We start from the raw sequence: 23175 nt of genomic DNA, 5'->3' as shown, positions 1-23175 counted from the left end.
GCTTTCCTCATTATTGCAGCCTTCATTTTTTCCAAGGGTAGCTTTAATCAGAATTTCTCTGCTCTCATGGTCACTCAGGGTCGATCATAATTATCTATAACTTTATTAATAATAATAATAATAATAATAATAATAATGAAGACGAAGAAGTAAACCAAATATGAAACCCCCACCATGCAGCTTCTCTTGTCTGACTTTTTTCTATTTTTTCCGCCTCAGGCAAATCCTCCTTCCTCTTTCTGTACATTAAAACGTTGGCACAGACAGAGGAAGTAGCCGTGTTTTCCACTCGACATGACTTAGTCATTATTCACATATACACATTCGCACACACACACACACACACACACACACACACACACACACACACACACACACACACACACACACACACACACACACACACACACACACACACACACACACACAATGGTCTCCCCCAATGTACTGGAGCCCAGTTGGCCTCACTATACGTATATCTGGGTTTTCTCAGCAAGTGGGGAAAAAAGTCAGACTGATACTGAGCAGAAGACTGGAGTCAAACACACTGAACACTGACTGAAAACACACACCTGCCTGTCTGTTCGGCAGGACACAGAGTGTTAAGACAGGCCAGCGTTAACAGACTCGAGTGCTGAACAAAGGACTTGATGGAGCTGTAGCATTTCATTGTGACAAATTAGTGTAGATCTGAAGATAAGTTGTGAGATATGTCTGTACTGAAAATGAATGCGGCGGTCTTTAAGCGACTTTTTCATTTGGCAATATGTAGGATTGACTTTTGAATACATTAAGTGTCTTTAATTTGTTTTATACAGAAGTGGGGAGTCTCTGTCTGGTTTATTATTACTGGATGTTGGATATACAAAGTTTCAAACCTTTAATGGCATTCAGCTTTAATAAGTTTCTTTAATCTGTGACGTACAGTGGTGAAGAAAGTTGGAAATATAGCAGTTTGTCTGCAGCTTGTTTGTCTGTAAAACTGCTTTACATCAGCTGTGGCTCTAATATGATCAGACACATCAGCAGAGGTGGACTGAAACACTCTCCAGGCCTGGCTGATTTAATTTTATTAGGTCTCATATTAATGTGCACAACGGAAAGCAGGAAAATCTCTTCCAAATCAAATATGTCATGAGGCTCTTTTAAGAAATATGTTCTTTCTAATTAAAAACTTGAAAACATTTTGTAAATTGTGTGATATTTAGAGGAAAAGTCATCCAATGTTTTTCTGTCTAACAATTTTAAACATTAATGTTTTTTTGTTACAATTTCGACTACATTCCAAAAATACTGTAAAGCGTGTCTCTCCTAGACTTTGAAATTATAAAGAGAAAAAAGATAGTCCCGGGTTTTAAGAAATTGGATTTAGGACCAAAAAAATCAGGATAAGAATTACGTCAGGGTGGCAGTAGTGAAGAGGAAGACAGAGCGACACTGATACAGGCCCGGAGAGGACAAACAGAGAAAACGGAGAGTCAAAGATCTAAGGCGGAAAGCAAAAGGGGGAAAAATGGAGGAAAACAAAGATGAAAGTGTATTTCTAGGCGGCGGTGGAGTGTTGGAAAAATGTGAGAGGATTTGTTCTCCTCAGTCTTGTTTACAGGAAGTTCTTCTAAAGTCCCACAGATGGCTGCATTCACAGAAAGGCTTTTTATTGCATTTTTCCGAGCCCCATAAACTGCCCCTACCTTCATTTATGTGTGGGAAACTACGATTGCTGCTGCTTGGCTTCTGAGGTCTACGTTTTCCTAGAGGAGGGTTGCTGCAGATTGACAGCCGGCAGACTCCAAACCTGTGTGGAGAGTTAATGGTGTGTTTGGATACGTCTGGATCAGTGTGAGTGTGTGTGTGTTTTTGAAAACACACAACTAGAAAAACTAAAAATGATGTCCTCTGTCCGACTAACACACTGTAACAACAAACAACAAGACTTTAAACAAAACAATGGCTGGGCTGTCGTCATGGAAATAATCCTGCACACAAATCTAACATGTCCAAATATTTTAAAGAAGTCGTGTTTGAAATATTCGGCAATGTGAAGCCAAAATGTAGCGTTTATGTACAGTATAATAAAATATTATATTCATTTTTATATATATTAATTAACTTAATTAAAAATTTTCAGTTTGAATAAATATATTTTTTATTTTAAAGTGTTTTTTTTAAAGCTTGTGACCTTTGTCCTTTTTTGGGAATAACCATTAACTCTGTTGAGTGTAATCAAGGTGATTGACAGAAAAAAATCATTAATGGCAGGAAACCTGAGAATAACATGTTTCAGTTAAATCTCCTAAAAAATAATCTTTGCTGCTCTTTTGATAAGATTATATATGTAATATTCACGTTGTAACATCCAGTTCTCTGTACATGTTTTACTTCTTCTGTTTTAACCAACCAACAAAAATAACTAAACAAGGAACAACCCCAGATTTCACAATAATAGAAACGAGAATAAGTTGCACCCTTTGTTTGAAGGTATACTTTGACTTTATGCAGCACAAATGGGGGGTTTAAAACAATCCCTGCTGCTTTGAATTTTTGAATGCCCCCTCTTTCCTGACATTAACTACTTTATAGTTAAAGGGTCTGTTGCTTCCAAGCAGGCGAAGCATTAATTTGGTCTTCCAGTCCAGGCCTGATCCAGGACTACGAGTCCACAGAGAGCCATTTAAAGAGCCGCAGCAGCAGCAGCAGCAGCTTACATTGCCTGGTACCATGTTGAGAGGTAAATAAAGCTAAAGAGCTCCTTTGGCTGTTCCATCTGCTGATTTGCTGCAACGTCGGCCTGTTACAGATTTAGTGGGATAGGAGTTTCTGCAGAAGTGATTTGGCTGCTGTGGCCAAACCTCAACCAAATGATTTTGTTGATTTATTTCACAGGCAAATGTAAACCATCCCCAGGGTTTGGAATTAGGCGCATTTGGAGGATTTTTCATGAAGTTTTACACACGTGTTGTTGATTGAGACTTTATCTGGGTATAGATGAATGTTTCAGGTTATATTTGGCTGCTTTGTACGTTGAAAAATCTTCAGTAGAGTGCAAGTAGAGCTGTTATAAGTGAAACCATTTTGTTCTATTTGCAGTTGAAGCATCATGGAATAAAGTCTCTCAAATGCTGAATTAAATCACTGATAATAAGCACATGGGTATAAAAATGTTCCCTGGAGAATATAGAAGATCAAAGAACATTTCAAAGCAGCTTATCTGACTGAAATAGTCAGTAATTGTTTCTGTTTTGTCAAAGTGTCTCAGATGAATTATATAAATGCACTACTGGGAAAAGGAGTCTATTACATCATATGGTTAACTGTTTCAAACTAGTGGGAAAATAACAGAACATGAAGTATTATTAATCATCTTCATTTTGATGACAGAAGCCATCTTCGACCGTCTGTTATTTCTTGTCTTAGTACTGCTTGTGCTGCACAGTAAATCTTTAGTTGCTACACTGTGAAAGATTGTGAAGTGGCACCACTCATTTGATCTGATACAAATCAATATTTAACAAGGAAAACATGGGGAGAGAGGGGATGATTATCATCATCATTATCCGCCTCCCTCCTCACTCACTGTGTTGCCTCTCTTACTTCCTTCTGTGTCTCCCTCTTCCCTCCTTCCCGCCTGTCACGGCCTCTTCATGCGGCCTGCACAACATCTGACTCTGACGTCAGTTTGAGGAAACCCTCCCGCAGGTCAAGAGATCAACTTACCGAGTCCTGATCCAAACCTTTGAACATTATAGGCAAGTACTCACACTGATCCCAGCGTTCAGTAGATGCAGCCGTTTTGTGCAGGTTGCTGAACAGTGCAGGTCAAACTAGGATAAACCAACCATGTGCACGCCCCAGACAGACCCCGACCAATCATGTGTGCCCTTGGCCTGGTCCCAAAAAGAAAAAGTGTCTAGCCAAAATACAGCCCAGCTGAGGCTGCTAAAATCACGGGGTGATCACAAGAGAAGGGCCCCGGGTTGGCAGCTCTGCAGACAGTGAGAAGGTAAGCTGAGGAGGAGCAGGGAATGTTTGAAGGTCCCTAAACATCAGAACAATCTGTATGTGAAGTGTCAGATAAATGCCTCAGAAATGGAGGAGCTTTAAGTCCAACCAATGCAGCACTCTGTGTCAAACATACCTTTCTGTCTGATATAAGTATACAGTATGAGTCTGAGGCTGCCTCTTCATGCGGCCTGAAGCATGCAGTCTAAAGAACAAGCCTCTTCTTGCTGATGTGGGGGATTTCATTATAATTAGCTGCTGAGAAAGCCCAGGGGGTGAGCATCAAGCCTTCTTGGTATCATTTTAGAGGAACTTAAGTAATAAAAGACATTATTGTGCAGAATCAGCAGGCTGCTTTGCTGCTGCACAGTGTGTTTCATAGAACAGCTTGTAATTGTCACAAGATGCCACCCTTCAGGAGCTGATGGGTGATTCATTAACTGAGCATTTTCCTCTGAAAAAGTCACTCAAATCTGCCATGAGGCAAAAGGTTCAAAACGGAGTGGCTCATTTTTCTGTCCTTACGTTATGTGTAATTTTTCACATTTTTGGTTCGACGGCAATTTCCCTGCCAGTCTTAGATGTTACATTGACGAATCAAAGATGGAAAATAAGAGAGAGAGAGAGAGAAGGTATAAAAGGTGTGTGCAGGCATTAGTCATGTATGTACGTACTTCCTGCTGTTATTGAGAAGCTCAGGCACGCTGGAGCTCGGCCAGGCCAATTGTTGCTCATTTAGCTGTCAAACAGGCAAAGCCATGAGGCAGCCTGGGGCCTGGAGTGAACAAGTAGAAATATAAGACTTTTATTTCAGTGCTGGCATGGGATTTTGAGACATATGATTAACCCTCTGAGGTTTAAAGTACACAAGATAACCTGGATTTTTGTTTTCATTCCAGTTTTCAATAATGCCTTGTTTCACTCTCTGTTGTTTTTTTGGAGTCCTTCAAATGGGAATTCAGCCTCAACAAGCCCTCATGTGCAGGTTTGTAACACTTAGCAGATTTAATGCTGTAAAGTAGCGCTGCATTAGTGCCTATCACTGTCCAAATATACCACCAGGTTTGTGGTTAACAGAGGGTGAGAGTGTGAGGGAGATGGAAACATAGATGGAGGCAGGCAGACAGCACCGAGCTATTAAGTTACCGTGACAGGCTGTCAAAGTGGAGCCCACAGACACGCTAGCTTGCGGCGATTATTTCCAGCCAGCTGTGAGTGCAAATCTGACAGAGAACAAGGAAGTTTGAGATAGAGGAGAGAGCTTCTGCACATCCGAAAAGAGAAGAGAAAAAAATATATATATTCTATTCATCAGTTGTTTAGTTAACAAGAAAAAAAGCAAACTATGTTGGCCACTTGAGGGCAGCAGAAAGAAGCCACAAAAAACACAATGTTAGCATAAATCATAAAGTTTTATGGTTAGCATGTGTACATACAGATGCTTATTATACACATTCAGGGTATGAATATAAAATGTGAAATATTTTTACGTCATTCAGGCTGCTAAATGTTTCAAAATGGCCACTAGGTGAAGATGCTTAAGTGTAAATTTGAAGACCTTATTTGAGCAGAAAATGACTGCTTGCTTGTTTTGGAAAATAATATATGAGAGCATCAAAAGCAAGCTTCAACCAAAACAAGAGCTAAAAGATGCCAAAGGTAAGCTGTGAAAGTAGAATTCAGGGGTGTGACACACCATTTTACTGTTTTCACTTTTTTTTTCACCTGCAGCTGCATCATTTGAGTTCTTGATACATCGTTATTGATTATAGTTGTGTAAAGTTTTTATACTTTTTGTACTTGCTATTTTTCAGTTTTCTTAAATAAGTAATTTTGGTACATCTTAACAAACAATAATTTTCTTTTTTAATTAAAATTAAAAAAAGATTAAGTCTGCAGCAGGATGAAATCAGTAGCATTGCTGTAACCTAAATATTGAGTACTGAGGGATTTCCAAGGCATCAGTGTGCCCATCCAATAATAATAATGATGCAATAAATCCTCTATTGAAATTATTATGTGCTGCATTGTTTCTCAGGTTGTCTGGATGGTGTGTGTGAGCTGAGCCTTCAGCGGAAAGATCACTTCCCAAACACCTGCGGTAGCGCTCATTGCATGATCCACGTGGGATAAATAAATCTGCATTTACAATTCTGAAATTCATGTCCAGAAGCTGAAACCTTTAAATGGGAATATCAGTCTCTGGGGCAGAGGAATGCAGCTGTTTACCCTGGATGGGTCACACATAGTTTCTGATGTATCAAACGCTATGTTCTGACAAAGGCAAGAAACATGAACCTCAGAACTTTCTGGGACAAAACGAAGGAAGGCAGTCGTTGTTTTCTGGAAGTTTCTGCCTGTCTGTCTTAAGTTGTATTTGAAAGGACAAAGAACTGCTTTATTTAATGTGTGTAATTATTTGAAATCAATTCTGAATAATGGATACCTTCTTGCCTAATTATTGTTTCTGTTCAACTGTTCGGGCTCTTCCGTGGCACTTCTTTTTCTTTTTTCTCTCTACCAGCTCACTTGAAAGCATTACGACAAGGAAACACCTGAGTAAATTATTCTACACTGTATGATAAACCTCTGCTGTCCTATGTAGCAACAGGTTTCAATTGTCCTATATTAAATATAGATTCTTAGCATATTAAAAGGAATCTTGAGAATGAAGCTTTCAAAAATGGATTTGAGGTGATTACATAAAAACACTTCCTAAAGAACAGATCAGGAGAATGCAAAAAGTCAATGACAATCCCAACATGTAACTAAGAATATGTGCAAAGTGTCACACCACAAATCTAAGGGACGGCCAGACGATTAACAGGAAAGGAAAGCTGAAAAGAAATAATGTTAGATACATTTTCAGTGTGAGTTACTAGACAACTTTACTTTGCTATTGGTTCACACTGTACAGGAGACGGACTTTTAAACCCATCTATTTTGCATGAAAGTTATTAATAAATTTGCGTAATTCGGGGGAAGGCTATGTTGTCTGACAGTTGGTTGCCATGTAACCATTTTCCAGGAGTCTTAGGGCCTATACCTCAGCTCAACCTGTTTGCCTGTATGGTTGACCAAAAGTTAGTCAGTATTTCCAAAATGGCAACTCGCCATCATTTGGCTTCATAACACCTCTTCAGAAACCAATGATTGAGTGCCGTCACTGAGACAATACTTCCATGTTATACAGTCCTGGCCTCAACTCCCTAACAACCAAATCCAGTAACCAACACAGTCCTGTGGAGCTCCTAGACAGACAAATGGGCTTGATCAATCACCCACAATCTTACAAACACACCTGCACACATGCCAAAAATCATTGACAGCCGATTTAAAACGTGCATCTGTTTGTGCAGGTGCAGCAGTGAAAAATGCAAATGTGTCCTCATGTCTGAATGTGCATGTGTTAACATTTAAAAGAGTGTGCGAGAGGGTGTGTTTGTATTTCCCATAATTACAAAGTGATGAGGGAGTAAATGTGTTCTACCCAGCTGATGTGTGCTCAGATAGACACCTGCAGTCTGCACTCTTTCTCTCTCTCTGTCCTCACCTGCAACCTTGTCCCACCACAACGTACAAGCCTTTCTACTCAATATTTTTCAGTATACAGTATGTTCTTGTCATTCTCTCAATGCCCTCCTCCCTCACCACCTCGTTTTTCTTTCTCCCCTAACAGGATCCACACTTGTTGGTTTAGCTGGAGGGATTCCTGGCAGAGTGATTTGATTGTGATATATTGTAAATCACATTGCCAGGGATTTCCAACTAGCTACAGCTGAGACTCGCCCCAGTCTTCAACACTTCACAAATTATCTTGATCCCTTGATTGAGTTTTACAAGAATAGTTTATAACGTTTAGAAATAAGTTTATGCTTTCTTATTTAGATTCTTGAGTAAACAAAGCTAACGCAAGAGGCTGCTAGCCTAGCTTTAGCGTAAGGACTGGAAATAGTTCACAATGACAACTGACTCTGGGTTCTAACATCTTGCTTTTGTATGTCAAGAACAAAGAATAATGTGATAATCAGTAAGCTCAAGATGTGAAAGTAGGTGGATAGCTGTGGATAGAGCCAGTCTAACTGTTTTTGCTTAGCTGTAAAGCTTCAGCACTGGCACATATTTCCTGAAACTCAAAAATTCTGTTCATGTCTTCATTATGTGTTTGCCCAGAGAGGCAGGGCTTAGCTCGCTCCGTGAACAGTTCAGTGAAAGCCTGTGTTCACAGTGGCTAAGTTCCGCTCCTCACAAACCTTTTCATCTTTCAACACCCTTCATTACATCAGCTGTAAGAAACATGGAATCCAATGTTTTTCTTTAAGTGTAGCCACAATCCACGACACAGAGATTTAAGAATATCTTTTCACTTCCCACTCCCAGTTATGAGAATGTTAGCTATAAACACTGGCTAAATAAAGGACCATTTTCACATGGCAACCATTTTCATACGCTTTTGGTGTTGAGTTCAATGTTTTTATGTCTTAGGCTACTGCTTGGTTCCAGGTTGTAAGTGTTGATGATCTTACAAATGGTTAACATTTCCCCTCTACCAACTTGAAGAAAAAAATACAAAGACAATACTGATAAAGAGAGACATCGGACCACATTTTAAGATAAAGAAAAAACTTGTATATTTCTTTAGTCACCATCAGGATGATGCTTACATTAGCATTTAGACGCTTCCTTACTAACATTTACACTTTTGAGAATCACAGATAAACTTTGGCGTATAGCCTATTATTTCTAATAACGCTCATCTTGAACACATTTCTTTACGTCTGAGGTACTCTGGATGTATATTAAGCGTACTATGTACAACCGTCTAGCTAGTAGGCTAACTTTATCATCACAACCTTTACAATAGCCCAGTGTGGACAGACTCTGGTCGTATACATTAAACATTGTTGATTTAAGCCTCAATCAAGTTTCTGTATCTTTTAACCTATATATTTAAAGGTTTTTTTGATTGACGGAAATGTATCAGCCAATTTGTTGATTTGTTCAAAGGAAAGCTATTCTTGTCTATGAGGCCACTTTAGCACAGAGACTTTTCAAACTTGACGTCACCGAAACAACAGCCTCCTTGTGAATATGGTCTATTGTTTCTGTAACTGACATAAATTATAAAAACACACTATGCGCCCTGGCAACTGAAAAATGTCAAGCTACAGTAAAAGGCTAAAAAGCATGTAGGTTCCAAGGTTTTAAGAACTGCTATGTCACTCGTCTCTGGCCTCGCCTTTTAAGTGAAAGACCCTGAAACAAGAGAGATGGGCAAGAGAGGACGGCTGGAGGCAGGAAGGGGTGAGCTTACTCATACAGGAAGGAAGTACAGGAAATGTCCCATCAGGGAGAACAAGTTGCGATGTAATTGTGATTCCTGAGCTCATTTACTGTCTGGGTGGTCACGAAAGCAGCACTGATTGTGTGTATTCATGTACATGTGATTGAGTAAACATGCTGTTACCCACAGTGAAAAAGGGACTCCTGTAAATTGTGCATGACCCCTCAGTGCTAAAAGACATGTTCTGTTTTGTTAGATTTTTAAGTGTTTCCACATTATCAATCAATCAATCAATCATTATTTGTATAGCGCCAATTCATAAAAACACAACATGTACTTGATTTAGATGGCAACACAACATTAACAAGAAGTATCAGTAATGTCAGACTTTATGTTGTTCAGCTATGTGCACACATGCAACAGCCTCTCTATCACTGGTTAAAAGAAGCATACAGTGTGGTCCAAACAAAGCAAGACATAGAAATTACTATACATGGGGAATATTTTGACACTGAATTTAAAAAGAAATATTCAATGATTATTATTAAATTTTGAAATATTACCTATACCTCCAATTTGATCTAAAGAGGGGTGGGCTCTAAGTCGAATCCCCTTCCTGACAGTCTCAAGGATGTATATACAGCTGGGGTATTTTTGTACAAGTTTTGTCTCTGTTTTATATTTCATTTTCTCTTTCCTTTCCTTCCATTCTCATTTGTATTGTTTATTTGCTTTATGTGTACTATTTTTGTACATTTTTATTATAAGTGTTACAGTGTACTTATCCTGTGTAGCTTGTCCTCAGTTTTTTTTATGAGCTAAATACTGAGAGAAACTTAACTTTCATTCAGTAATTCTGGCAAAAATGTCACTTAAAATATGATAAACAACAGTCTGACTCAATGGCAATAAAATTTGCACACTAAGTAAGACATACATACATAGGCTATAGGCTACAGTGTTAAGTAGATTTGAAGATAGTTTATTTTAGGTTTGCCCTATTGCTACAGTTGCTGGGAAATGCAAATCAAAATTACAAATTGTGAAAAACTTTTATAAAGCTTGAGACTAATACGTTTTACTGATGTACTGATTAAATAAAATGTAAATAAATATTTTCCAAAATGTAAATTTGTCTAAAGTTTTGTGAAAGTGTTTCACACTCTGTAGTTTTTTTGTTTTTTTTTTGCATTTCCCAGCCACCAAAATGTCCCCATTGGTAGCTTCTCTGCGATCTTTATTTTACAAGCAAACATAATTTTACAAAAATGTGCTTTTTACATGGAAATGTTGTATTTTTTAAACACCAGAAGTCTTTACAAAAAGTGGGCTGATTTGACCTGATTTCAGTCAAACTACCATATTGAGGAAGGCAATATTTGTAAACTGTTATTTGACTGTCTTAGATTTGCATGCACTTTGTATTTACTCTTTTTCTGGAGATAAATTTAGCCGTTAAATTATTTTAATTAAATGTTGTGAAGGCATGTACTTCTACTATATGTTTAAACATAAAACACGTTGACTTCCCACAATGGGGTAAACGGGCGCTTTGAATACATTTGAAAGGCACCATTACTCTTTTTTTTTCTTTTCTTAATTTGAACTAAAACTGTAGCTGAGTGATAAAACAAATGGGTTAGAAAAAAAGTGGGTTTAACACAAATCAGCACGTGTCTTTGTTGTCTGACTTCACTTTCTGACTTTGTAGTACACTTGTTCTCTTCTTCCCCTAGTGGTGGGGGTGAGGAGATGCAGGTGGCTGGGCTCAACCTCCAGTGCCTACTGAGCTGATAACAGTTTGATTTTCAATAAGCACTGGCTCAGTTCAGCAGGAACCGGAGTTAGGCCCTCTAGAAACAACGACGACTTAAATTACCATTACCAGCATTCAACATTCGAGTGGATATTCACTCAACTATAAAGATTTATGCAATCAAAGTGTTTGCCATAATGCTGCAAATGAATATCTGTACTTGTATGTGTAGCCCATGGCTGTGTTTTCTACAGACCCTTGTTATTTCTTTACTGCTCTGAAAGGGTTTTAGACTTTTTCCACAAAGCACCATCAAGGCCATTTCATTCAAGAGTGTAATCATCTTTCAGTCAGAGCGGCAGAAGCACAGAAGTCTTTCAAATGCACCCGCACATCCTCTCTGAATGCAAACCTCGGGTGTCAAAGTTACTGATGGAGGAAATCTGCTTCTGATGGTTTGGTGTGACTAAAAGATCACAGGAGCAGAGTTTTTCCAGCTATACTCGCCATGATTCCAGGAAGACTCCTTTAACCATTAAGTCATGAGGTGCATTTGAAAACTTGTTGACATTTTTAATATTGTTTCTTCTCATGTATTGCAACAAACCCCTTAAATTGGGAACAGCAAATAATTATTGAATCCATTAGAAAAAAAACAAGTCTTTTTTTCTTTCTAATATCCAGGCCAGGTGGTTGACTTTATTGTATCTGTAGGTAGATTTCTAACCAGTGGTGGAAACTAACTACATTTGAACAAAAATGAATTTCAGGAAAATTTTGATAAGACTTTTTCCGCTTCTTCAATCTTTCACCAATACAAAAGGGAGTTGTTGTAATTTGTATCTTCATGAATTTATCTGAAATCTTTAGTTAATGGTCAGACAAGGATTATAAAGAAATACAGATTTTAATGATCTTCTGAAGTACAAGAACTGTTAATCACTGAACCAGTTTGTAAGAAAAAGCAGTGTGCAGTCAGGGGCAGCGTCATAGTGGGGGTTCCCAGTCTCTGTAACCCTTATTTGAGGGGTTGAGTGCTAAAAATCTTGGGAACCCTCCCAGCATTTAAAGGTACCCCTGTGTCTACTGGCATGGAATAACGTTTTAATGAGGCTGTTTTCATTAAAAGCTGAAAATAATAGTTGTTGTGTTTTTGTTACCTTGGTATGAACTCTATAACTGCAGAGTGTCGGTCCTCTTCTAAAGAGTCTGCTGTGTTACACGTCCATGTTTCTACAGAAGCCTGAAATGGGAAGTAAAGTCTAGTGAAGGACCCTTGGCCATGTAGACACAGGAAGTTGTCTGAAATCTGCATGCTAATCTTTAGATGCTTCTAAATACTGAATGCACAGTGTTTTAAAAAATAAATAAAAGGTACATAAGCAATATAAAAAAACTTAAATGAGAAATTAAAGATACATAAAATTGTTATATGCAAATTGTTGCAACAGAATTTGTTTTTATTTTTTCTCATAGCTGATTCATGAGTCCAAGATGCACCAGATGCTACCTCAGTTATATGTATATATATTTTTTTACAATCTAATGATGCATATACAGTAATTTAAATCACACACAAACTTTCTGTTCAGAACAATTCATTTGGCTGTAAATACTTCTGTAAGATATTGAATGCATGATTGGTACTTCTTATGAATAACACAGTCTGAACACTTCTTTAACACAGCTCATAATCATTCCGCACAATGTCTGTATAGGTATATGATAATGAAAAGTTAAAATGCAATGCTCATTAAAGTTGTCTCGTCTGTGTACATAACTTTCCACTTCTTCATCGGCCCTTCAACTCGTCAACCCCTTACTAAAGTCAACCAGATCTCTTCTGAGAATCCAAACACCACTGAAGACGGTGTTTGGGATTCCTCTGGAGGAAAGTAATGACAGGAAGGCTTGTGAAATGATTACTGGAATATACAAAATTAACTGGAATATACGATGATGTCAAACCAAGTGTTGGATGCCCTGAGTCACTAAAACATTCTTAAGCATTTTCCGGTGTCATGACAACGAATGGAGACTTAAGTTCACACACCACAGAGTAAAATGACTCTATTACTTTGAAGCCGTTTTCTCCTATCACGGATTTTCTCGTCTTTGTTTTTGCACTCACGGTAGCTGGAAGTATCAACTGATTGTGTTATAAACATGAGATGATTTGAATGATTTGTGGTGTTCATGTTTTTACAGACGAAAAAAATCAGGTACACATTGTAACCGTTGTTTCAATAAAGGCAACTTTATCAGGCGTGCGCTTGATTTCTGAATAGTTATTCACTATTTGTATACCTTAACAACTGCTGACAACTGCATTTCAGGGTCAGGGTTTTATTTTTGGGTTATGGGGGGGGGGGGGGGGGGGGGGGGTTAAATTAAGTATTATTTACGTTTACGAGTATTTATTTAACTTATTTTGATCCATAAAGTTTAATTTACCTCGTATAAAAATACATATATATCTTGTTATCTACGTTATTAGCGACTGGACAGAGAAAAGGTAAGTCTTGAATGAAAAATGCACCAGTGCTGCCCCTCTATGAGTCTCTGCTGCACGTTTGTTTTTAAAACACGCCCAGTTTCAAATATGGGGTATATAGAGCTCAACAGTGACCGCCCACTTTTTCGGTGGCTTTGGTTCCGGAGGTAAATTTCCCCCTTCAAATCCTCCCCTGATTTCTCACAAAATCCTTATGTCAAAAGATTGCCACTTGGAACCAACACAAGCAGATACCCCAATACTCGTGACTTTATATTTAATTCTGCACCAAAAAGGCATTACAAATGGCAAAGGTACAATACTGGAGAGTTTCTTTAAGTCTTGTTGCATTTTTTTTTGAATATGTAGCTTCTTGCAGGAGCACAAGCTTTAGTCTCAGAGCGCTTCAGAAAAACACACCTGGTTGAATGTTCAGTGATTGGTTGTTTGTTTCAGCATTCTCATCTCATGTTAGCTCAAAGGATGATTATTGTCTTTAATACGTGGCAACTGCATTGCATACTGCAAGCATATGACACTGATTTGCCTCTCTTACTCAAACAGTTATGATCTACCACGTCCGGGTTTCAAATTACAACCCAAAAGCTCCAACCCTAGCATTATCTTGAAACTAATTATTTATAAACTATTGGTCGTTTTGCATGAATGAAACGAAATGAAAAGTGCATCTCCTACAGAAAAGACAATATTTTTATAGTTTACTGTGCAGACTTTTACTCACAAAAAAAAGATTTCCTATTTTAGATTAAATAAGTATGTGCATGACCTGTGAGTTTTGTGATTTTTAGTGTAGGATTTTGAGTGTAAAAAACACCAACAGGAAAATATATATATGGTTTGTGATTTTAGCCACATTTCTATGGTTGTTACTTCTTTCCTGCAAAAGAAAAAAGACAATACAAGACAATTTTAGCACCTCCTCCTTATTTAGTTTTACTGTCTGGATTCTGTAGCTGTGAGTCATGTACCTATTTGTGTTTGTCCTCTGGCATGCTGTATCAATACACAAACGTCTCCACAATAATGTGCACGCACGGACATTTTTAAACACGCACCTATCCACACAAACTAAAGCTCTTACATAACCCTCATTTCCTTGTAGGTACGTACAGTGTGATTTCATGCCTGCGTCATATAGTGGGCACACAGTTTTCCCTCTGACCGTGTAAAATAGAAACATGAACGCAGCATCAGATTGAGAAAGTAAAAACACAGCTGTAATATTATACTCTAGCAGAAGCCAGTTAGCGTGACTACAGATCATCTTCCATATCTGAGAGAAACCACTGCAGCAGCTGTATGTGTGTGTGTGTGTGTGTGTGTGTGTGTGTGTGTGTGTGTGTGTGTGTGTGTGTGTGTGTGTGTGTGTGAGTGGATTGCAATCTGTGTCCAATATGAACATTCATCATCACTAAGTGTGTGTCAGGCTTGTTTGTGACAGCCTCAAAGCCAAACCCAGCACGAGGTCTCAAATTTGGGTAATTAGAGACAACACGCTCACATTTCAATGCAAAACACTTGGTTTGGTTTGGTTCGATTCAGAGACAATTCCTCCTCTGTAATTAAATTGGACCAACAAACATAAAACATGTTCCGACTGCTTTTAAACAAATACGAATGGCAAAAATAATGAGAGTGAATCTTTTTCAACACAGGTGTTTCATATTAAATTGTCTGTCTGCATGTTCCTCTTTTCTTATGGGTTTTCTTTGCTAAATGTGCATATTAAACCATGGCTATAAGATTTACATTTTCATTTATGTCTTTTTTTTCAAGTTTGATATTTCAAAGGGCCATCAAAGGGATGAGCAATGCAGTTCAGCTTAGCCTAAAGGATGTGGTGCAGTCATAGCACAAATCTGTATGCTACACTTTAAATGAATACATGCAATCTGAGCCTCAGCAAATCATCTTTTAGATTACATCTAAAATGTTATGCTGTGTCAGAAAGTTTCTCACTCAGTATTCCATGAAAAGTTTTGAAACAAGTCAGATTCAGAGTTGAGATTTTGGCGTTGGTCACATTTTGAAATCCTATTATGCATGTTCTCTTAGTCAGCACAGATGAGACTGAGATAAACAACTGCAGTCTGAGGCAGCTTGAGGCTCTTTAATTGGTTCCAGTGCGCACTTCACAAAAACTCAGAGCAGCATTAATCTGTTGTGCTCTCTGACCTAAGTTTCCACTTTGAACCTTCCTCAGCCGCAGGTTCAGTGGCTTTGACCTTAGTGTTTTACTCTTTAATTGGTAAAGCTGAAATATTATAGCTAAAGCTTATTTAGCTGGAGGTTGTTGACAGAAATCTTGCTTTCAGCTTTGATTCCATTACTCTCTGCACATCAGTTTAGCAAAACAATTTTTACCCTCAAGGCAACTAAACTCAGCCTACAGATGCGATGGGTAAACATTGGGTTTATGTATTACTGCCACTTACTACAGAGCAACTTTTTACACCACCAGCGAGAGACTGTGTAGTATCAAATGAAAAAAAATCTCCAGTTATTTGTATTGTAAACAATGTAAACAACAGTCCTTCTTAGATGCCTCTATGGAAGATCAAATATGATGAGTGCCCTATCTAGTGGCCCAATGTGTGAGAACATGTGATGAATTATCCATAAGGAGTCTTTACTGTGACAGAATGTGACTATATGTACTCTAGGTGCCCTTCCATTGGCCAAGGGCCCTCTGTGCTGCCCTACAAATGTTGGTTCTTTTTGTATTTTTTGTTTATTTTTTGTTTATTTTTTGCCTTTTTCAGACAGGAAAGAGAGTCATTAACATTGTGGAAGAGAGAGTGGGTATAATAAGGGGCTTGAGGGCTGAGGTCTGCGTCAAGGTCTGCAGCCTTTGTACATGAGGCTTGCACTTTAGCCACTATAGTTAAACAAGCGCTTCTTTGGTTTTATTACAGAGGTGCAGATTTCTAATAATGGTTTAAATCTGAATCACACAAGAAAACATTTTACCAGTGATTGTAAAAAATGGCTTTACCATACATGCGTCATAACATTCATGCTATTGCTGCCTTTTACCAATGCTCTTACAAAAAATACCAGCAAACCACCATTGGGAAAATTTACAGCAAGATCGACAATAGACAAATATTCCAAATGAGTGTTAACATTTCATTAGTATCAAAATCAAAAGCATGAAAACAATATATTTCATTGCTTGCATGCACTATATAATACTGCACACAGGTTTGTTGATTAGCAGCACAACACAGTAAATAAGCAGGCAGACAGACGCCATGACATCACCCATAAGCAGATCAGTGCGAGAGCCATAAAACAGAAACAGAAACAGACAGTGTGATCAGCAACCTCGTAACTCACTGGTATTACCAAGCACACAGACACTTATCTGCACGCTAGCACAAACAGGAAACACTTGCTTGAGCATTGACGATTGAGGTGAAGCATGGAGCACTAAAGAACAAGTCCTTTAGGAGCAGCAGCAGCCAACGAATTCAAAGCAACTAAAGCATGCATCGAAAGCTTTGAATGCATGTTTGAGGCTTTCAGTGTCAAATAGTCATATTTGCAGAGTGGGCTTTGATATGCAAAAAGGGATTTAATTTAAAAATGTGGAAGAAAGAGCCACTGAAGAATAAGTTATTTTAAGCTATTTTGTCTTGCAAGGCCATCGATGTCTTTAACTCAAGAAGACAATTATGCCAGTGATGTGAGCAACTCAAATACATATTTTGGACCTCTTCCATAGAGGGACAGGTGAGTGTTAATGTTCATAATTAATGACATGTAACTGCAATTATTTATGCTTCACTTTTAGGAAGGAAGAGTCATGAACTATGTAACATTTCAGATAACCCGTCTCAACAGATTGTCTTGTAAAATATTCATCACAAAGGTGTTTGAAAAAGTTATAGGCTATCTTATATTAGTGTCTAAAGGAATGGACTGTCTGTAGCAGTAGTGAGACTTGTGTAACTTGTCTACAGGTTCAATATATTACTGTAACAATACAACACCACACACTGGAAAACGATACGTTCTACATTTTTCATGAATTATTAATTGGTCGCCTATACACATCAGTTCTGGATCAAATGACAGAGCTAACCTTTATGGGATTGGAGCACCAGAGAGTTCAAACATCATGCTGTCATAGCATATTAGCCACAATCTACTTATATGTCATCCTGTTTTTCTAAAGAAGTCTCATGACTAAAGTTTGTAAAATAATAATGCCCCTGTTCCACCGTCAGATATTGTTTCATTCTGCAGTGTGAAAAAGAAGAAATTCTTGGTATGTACATAAAGGATCATAAGAATCTCAGTCATACTGGATGTTGCACATTTGATTTTCAATGGCATAAAAATGTGGTAATCTTGCTGAACGGGACAAAGCAAAGATGTTCTGTCGAAAAACCATCCTTGCTGAACCATTTTGTTAAACATCTTAAAGGGATACTTCACCCATTTGCAATAAGCTTTGTATCATTAGAAACCTGGTAGTATTTTTGAATGGTCGTGCATCCTGCCATCATTTTCCCCTGAGATGGGAAATCTTTGTATTTCTAAGTCTGAAAAGGAGCTTCCAGTGACGCAAAATGACGATTTTTGCGTCACTGGAAGCTGTTGTGGTTAGCGGGGTGAAACTACAACGTTAGTTCCTCATATTTTCGACCACTGAAGCTACAGACCTATCACAGATCAGTGGGTGGGAACTCACTCCCAGAATCGAAAACTTAACATCCACCATATTGTTTGGAAGCTATGCTAACAGGCTCTATGGAGAAAGCTGATAATGGCGAAAAAATATAAACATAGCGGAGAGACGGCTGCTGCCACAGGCCGGTCTTGTGTTTTGGCTGCTGCGGCCGCCGCAACATGAGACCGGCCTGTCGGGTTGGTAGTGTCGGTGTTCTCACTGTTTGCCTATGGACACAGACATACAGTCTGTTTTCTGCCAGGAATTTCCAAGATCAATTCTGAAAGAAATCTTGGAATCAGTTGAGGAAATGGCCTCATGTGTTGAAGTAAATATGTCTGTAAATGTTTATATTACTATATTTCTACTGCTATACTGTATATTTTGGAGAAACTGTAACGATCGAATTTCCCTCTGGGATTAATAAAGTAAGATAGGCAAAGTCATAAAACACGTTGCAGTCAAACAAACACATGTATTCTTTTTAAGACTAGAAAACGCTTGATTTGATTCTGATTATAAGGTACAGTTTTTGATTTTTACATCTGTATTGTACGTTATAGAAGTTTACGTTTGTGGGGTTACATTAGTTGTTTTTTTTTAATGTTAAAATGTTTTAATTGGGCCCAAAATACCTCGAGGTGCCCCTGATTCATTGTGCCCCTTAGCTTTTATCACCAGCTGTATGTTTCTATCTCTTTGTAACACTGCTGGTAATTCAACACAATTATCCTCTGATTAGATATCACAGTGACATCAGTCCAATTAGCGCTTCTACCCTTGGTCCCTTCATTCAGGGGATGCAATATTCTTACAACTGTCTCAAATCTCATTACCTGGCTCTTCAGTAACGATTTCCCTCCGATGGCCCTCTGCACGGCTGAGCTCCACAGAAAATGAGCAGCTACCCTGTGGAGGGACTTGAATTTCACCTGCATGCCTCTAGCTACAATAAAGTGTCAGAACAAAGATCAGTCAGTTAATAAAGGCCTACTGTTGTGATGTTCCTTTCTCTTAATACCTCTCTGGTCTGACATAATGGTCGCATAACTGCTGCTAACACATTTAAACATCCACAGAGATATAGGTGCCAAAATCTTCCCTAAAATGCCCTCAACACGATTTAACAAGAAATAATTGTTGTCTCTGTGCTACCTCTGATATCACTGGCAAGCTAGATTTGAGTTTAGATTTTAGAAATGTCTGGCTGATATCTGCTGGTGCTTTTGGCATCATCATCACACAGTTACACAATACCTTGAAGACATAAAACACTGGATGGCCCATAACTTCCTACAATTAAATGAGTCAAAAACTGAAACTGTTCTTTTTGGCCCCCCCGACATCATCAAACAGGTCTCCAACAGCTTAGGTCACTTATACAGCCACATTAGGCACCACGCCAGGAACCTTGGCTTTATCTTCAACTCAGGCTTTACATTTGATCGGCAGGTAAATTCAGTTGTCAAATCCACTTTCTTTCAGCTCCGTACAATTTCCAAGCTAAAACCTATCCTCTCATTCAGTGACTTACAGACAGTAACCCATGCATTCATTTCATCCCGGCTTGACTTCTGCAATTCTTTATATACCGGGATAAGCCAGTCGTCCCTGTCCCGTCTGCAGCTGGTCCAAAATGCTGCCGCAAAGCCGGTGACTGGAACCAAGAAGAGGGAGCATATCAGTCCTGTCCTAGCGTCCCTTCATTGGCTCCCAATAAGATTCAGAATCGATTTTAAGATTGTGTTGTTTGTTTTTAAAGCCCTGAATTGCCTGGCCCCCCCTTTACATTACCGACCTCCTCAGGCCGTACACCTCATCTAGGCGCCTAAGATCATCAGACATGGGCCTCCTGGCTGTTCCCCGCTCACGGCTCAAGCTAAAGGGAGATAGGGCCTTTTCAGTAAAAGCCCCTAAACTGTGGAACAGCCTCCCTCATTCAATCAGGTCTGCACCCTCTGTTGACTCTTTTAAGTCCCGTCTCAAGACATACTTTTATATTTTAGCATTTGAGTCCCCTGGTCCTGAATAGACCATTTCTTTCAGGTTTCTTTGTTGCTTTCTTTATTTTGTTGCTTTCTTTATATATTCTTTCTTTATATTTGTTTATATGTATATATATATATATATTTCTCTCTTGTGGACATTGTGATCTCAAGTTGTTTTTGTATTGTACAGCACTTTGGTCAGCTGTAGCTGTTTTTAAATGTGCTTTATAAATAAATATGACTTGACTTGACAGTATCACAGATGTGTTACTGAGGTCATTTGCAGCTCAGTGGGAGACATTCTGCATATTCAGGACCTACGCATTTAAGAACATTGGTATCCCTCAAAGCTTTTTTAAAGTGAGCAGAAAGACAGTGGCATTCAGTTTCTTCAAAACATATGAACAGCAAATACAGATAAAAGATTGATTGCTGATTGGGAATCTAACTAGCGACCAGAACGATGAGGATTACAGCTTAAAACAAGATGAACTCATTTCAGGTAAGCGATTGGAATTTAAGTTGCTAAATGTGGAGCGTCAGATAGATAGCGGTTATGTCGCACGCCCCATATGGGTTAGTCCTCGTCGCAGCAGCCGTGGGCTTGAATAATTCCGGCCCTGTGCTGCATGTCAGACCCCCCTCTCTCCCTCTCTCTCGTCCGAATGTTTCCTGTCTCTCTTCACCTGTCCTCTCCAATAAAGGCAAAAATGGCCCGATAACAGTGAAAAGTTACTAAATGTGCAACACAAGCACACTCTATTCTGTAAGCTGTGAACTAACAAATGAAATGCTTACAAAGGGCAAGACACCTGAAAACACTCCAAATCCAAAGAAATCCACCACACAAATGATACTATGAAGAAAATATGTGTGAAAATGTATTTTACAGTGCAAACAACTCAAGCTAGTTAGCAGCTAACTGCCAGCTGCAGCTAACGTTTGCGAAACACACAGCACATGACAGAAGTAGCTAACTATTTATGAGTACAGATTTCTCCACTTGAGCATGTGACCGTTTTTATTAAAAAAAATATTTTGAACAGGCATGGGCTAAACAAAGCTTACTTAAGATAAGGTCCTGTGTTTTCTCTCTCATCGAGCAATGTTTTCAACTTTTCCTCATTGTAAGTTTCATGGCAGTGTCCACGATACAAACACACACAACAACTTTCTTTACCAGTTGTATGGGAACAGATTCCAACAGATAACATTTACAAAGCAGGGAACACAATCTAATCACAGCGGGACGGAGATAAATTAAATTTGTAATCTGCATGCAGGCAGTTTCTGATGGATTATATACGAACCGCCTAGATATGTGTTCGAAAGACCTGAATAGGGCCAGAGAGAGGAAAGACCGATAAGGATAAAGCGGATAATTCGAAAGAAGGCAGCAATGAAACAAATCTGTGTGGCGTCTCATTCTGAGGTGGTTTTTATTTAGAATTAAAACAAATGACTTTATGACCTCCGTCTTGGAAACAGCTTGACACTTCCCCACAAATCTACACAACAAGCTGGAGGAAGTCCTTATCAGTCTGCATACCCTGAAGTTCTAAAACAGATTACTGCTCTATCAGCAAATGTGAGTCTGTGCTGATTGCCAAAGCTGAGGTATTGTCATTTGTTTTAATCTCATCTGCATATTAAAACCATGCATTAAAAGGAAGGATTTACTCCTTTGTTGAAGCGCTCTGTTTATGTCTTCCTGTCTGTCTATGTTCTTTTTTATATTGTCAGTCTTCTTATAACTCACACAGTGTGTCTTCCTCACTCTGTGGAACTAATACATCATTATGAAATGAACAGTGTGCTGGAGGGACACAGAGAAATGTGAAGGGCACAGAGCTTTTGACTTTCACGCTTCCAAAACAGTATCATATTTTGTCACTGAAGAAATTGAGTTAATTCCCCTTCAGTTATTTTAAGGAGGTTACTGATTAATTGTGATGGCTAAAACTACAAATATATTCTGTTCTCAGCCAAAAGAAATCGATGAACATTTGGGGAATCATGCTGATTTGCTTTCTTGCCAAGAGTGAGATGTGGTGCTCGATACCTCTTTCGCTCTAGGTGGAGTTTTCTTGTAAACAAACTTGAGTTGTCCAATTATTCACAGCACACACATTTTGTTTCTCTGAGGTTTAACATGTAGAAATCATTTTCTTACTCTGTGAAAATGTACAATTCTTAATGTTTTACCTCTTGGTCACAGTATGTTTCTTCACAGGTGGTGCATTGCTACATTTATAGGGGCATTAATACATTCATGTAAACCAGTGTGACAAAACAGGGTGAAACAATTGGCTGAAATATACAGTATATTGCATGTCCAGAATCTGCAAGTCTGTACTTGTGCGATTGCGTCTGACAAGCAAGTGGGATCTTCATTAGGCGACATCATAAAAACAAACGCTGTAAAGTTCTTGCATTAAAAACCAAAACTCTAATGTGAAGTAGCCTAGGCTATACTGTATAAAGCTAAAGCCAATATCTATGTTAGCTTAGCTTACCGACATTAAAGGACGCCCCCCTCCACTGTTTTTACCCTAGCTGGTTTCCCCTGCTTCAAGTCTCAATTCTAAGGTAAGCTAACTGTCTGCTAACTTAATATTGACAGAAAAAAAAATATTATTATGGTATTGTGATTTGTCTTGTCTCTTGCAGCAAATCATAGATTATCATTATCAGTATGTCACATAATGTGACAGCTCACCAGCCTCACAGTTAGTTTCACATATTTTGATTATGACAGTATCTAATGATTGTATTTTGTTTCTGATCGTGCAGCGGGTGGTTTGAACAGCTGTCACACTTGGCCTGAATGAAATCCAAGGGGACATTTTCATGGCTACTTGAAATGGAAAATTCCTAATGCCCTTTGATGCCTCTTTTGTTGACATTTGCACATCATTCAGACTGACATTTTTGGTACTTTTGGAAACCTTGGCA

This window comes from Labrus mixtus, chromosome 8 (genome assembly GCF_963584025.1).
Source record: "Labrus mixtus chromosome 8, fLabMix1.1, whole genome shotgun sequence".
Classification (NCBI taxonomy): Eukaryota; Metazoa; Chordata; class Actinopteri; order Labriformes; family Labridae; genus Labrus; species Labrus mixtus.
Note: the sequence above shows the minus strand (reverse complement) of the source record.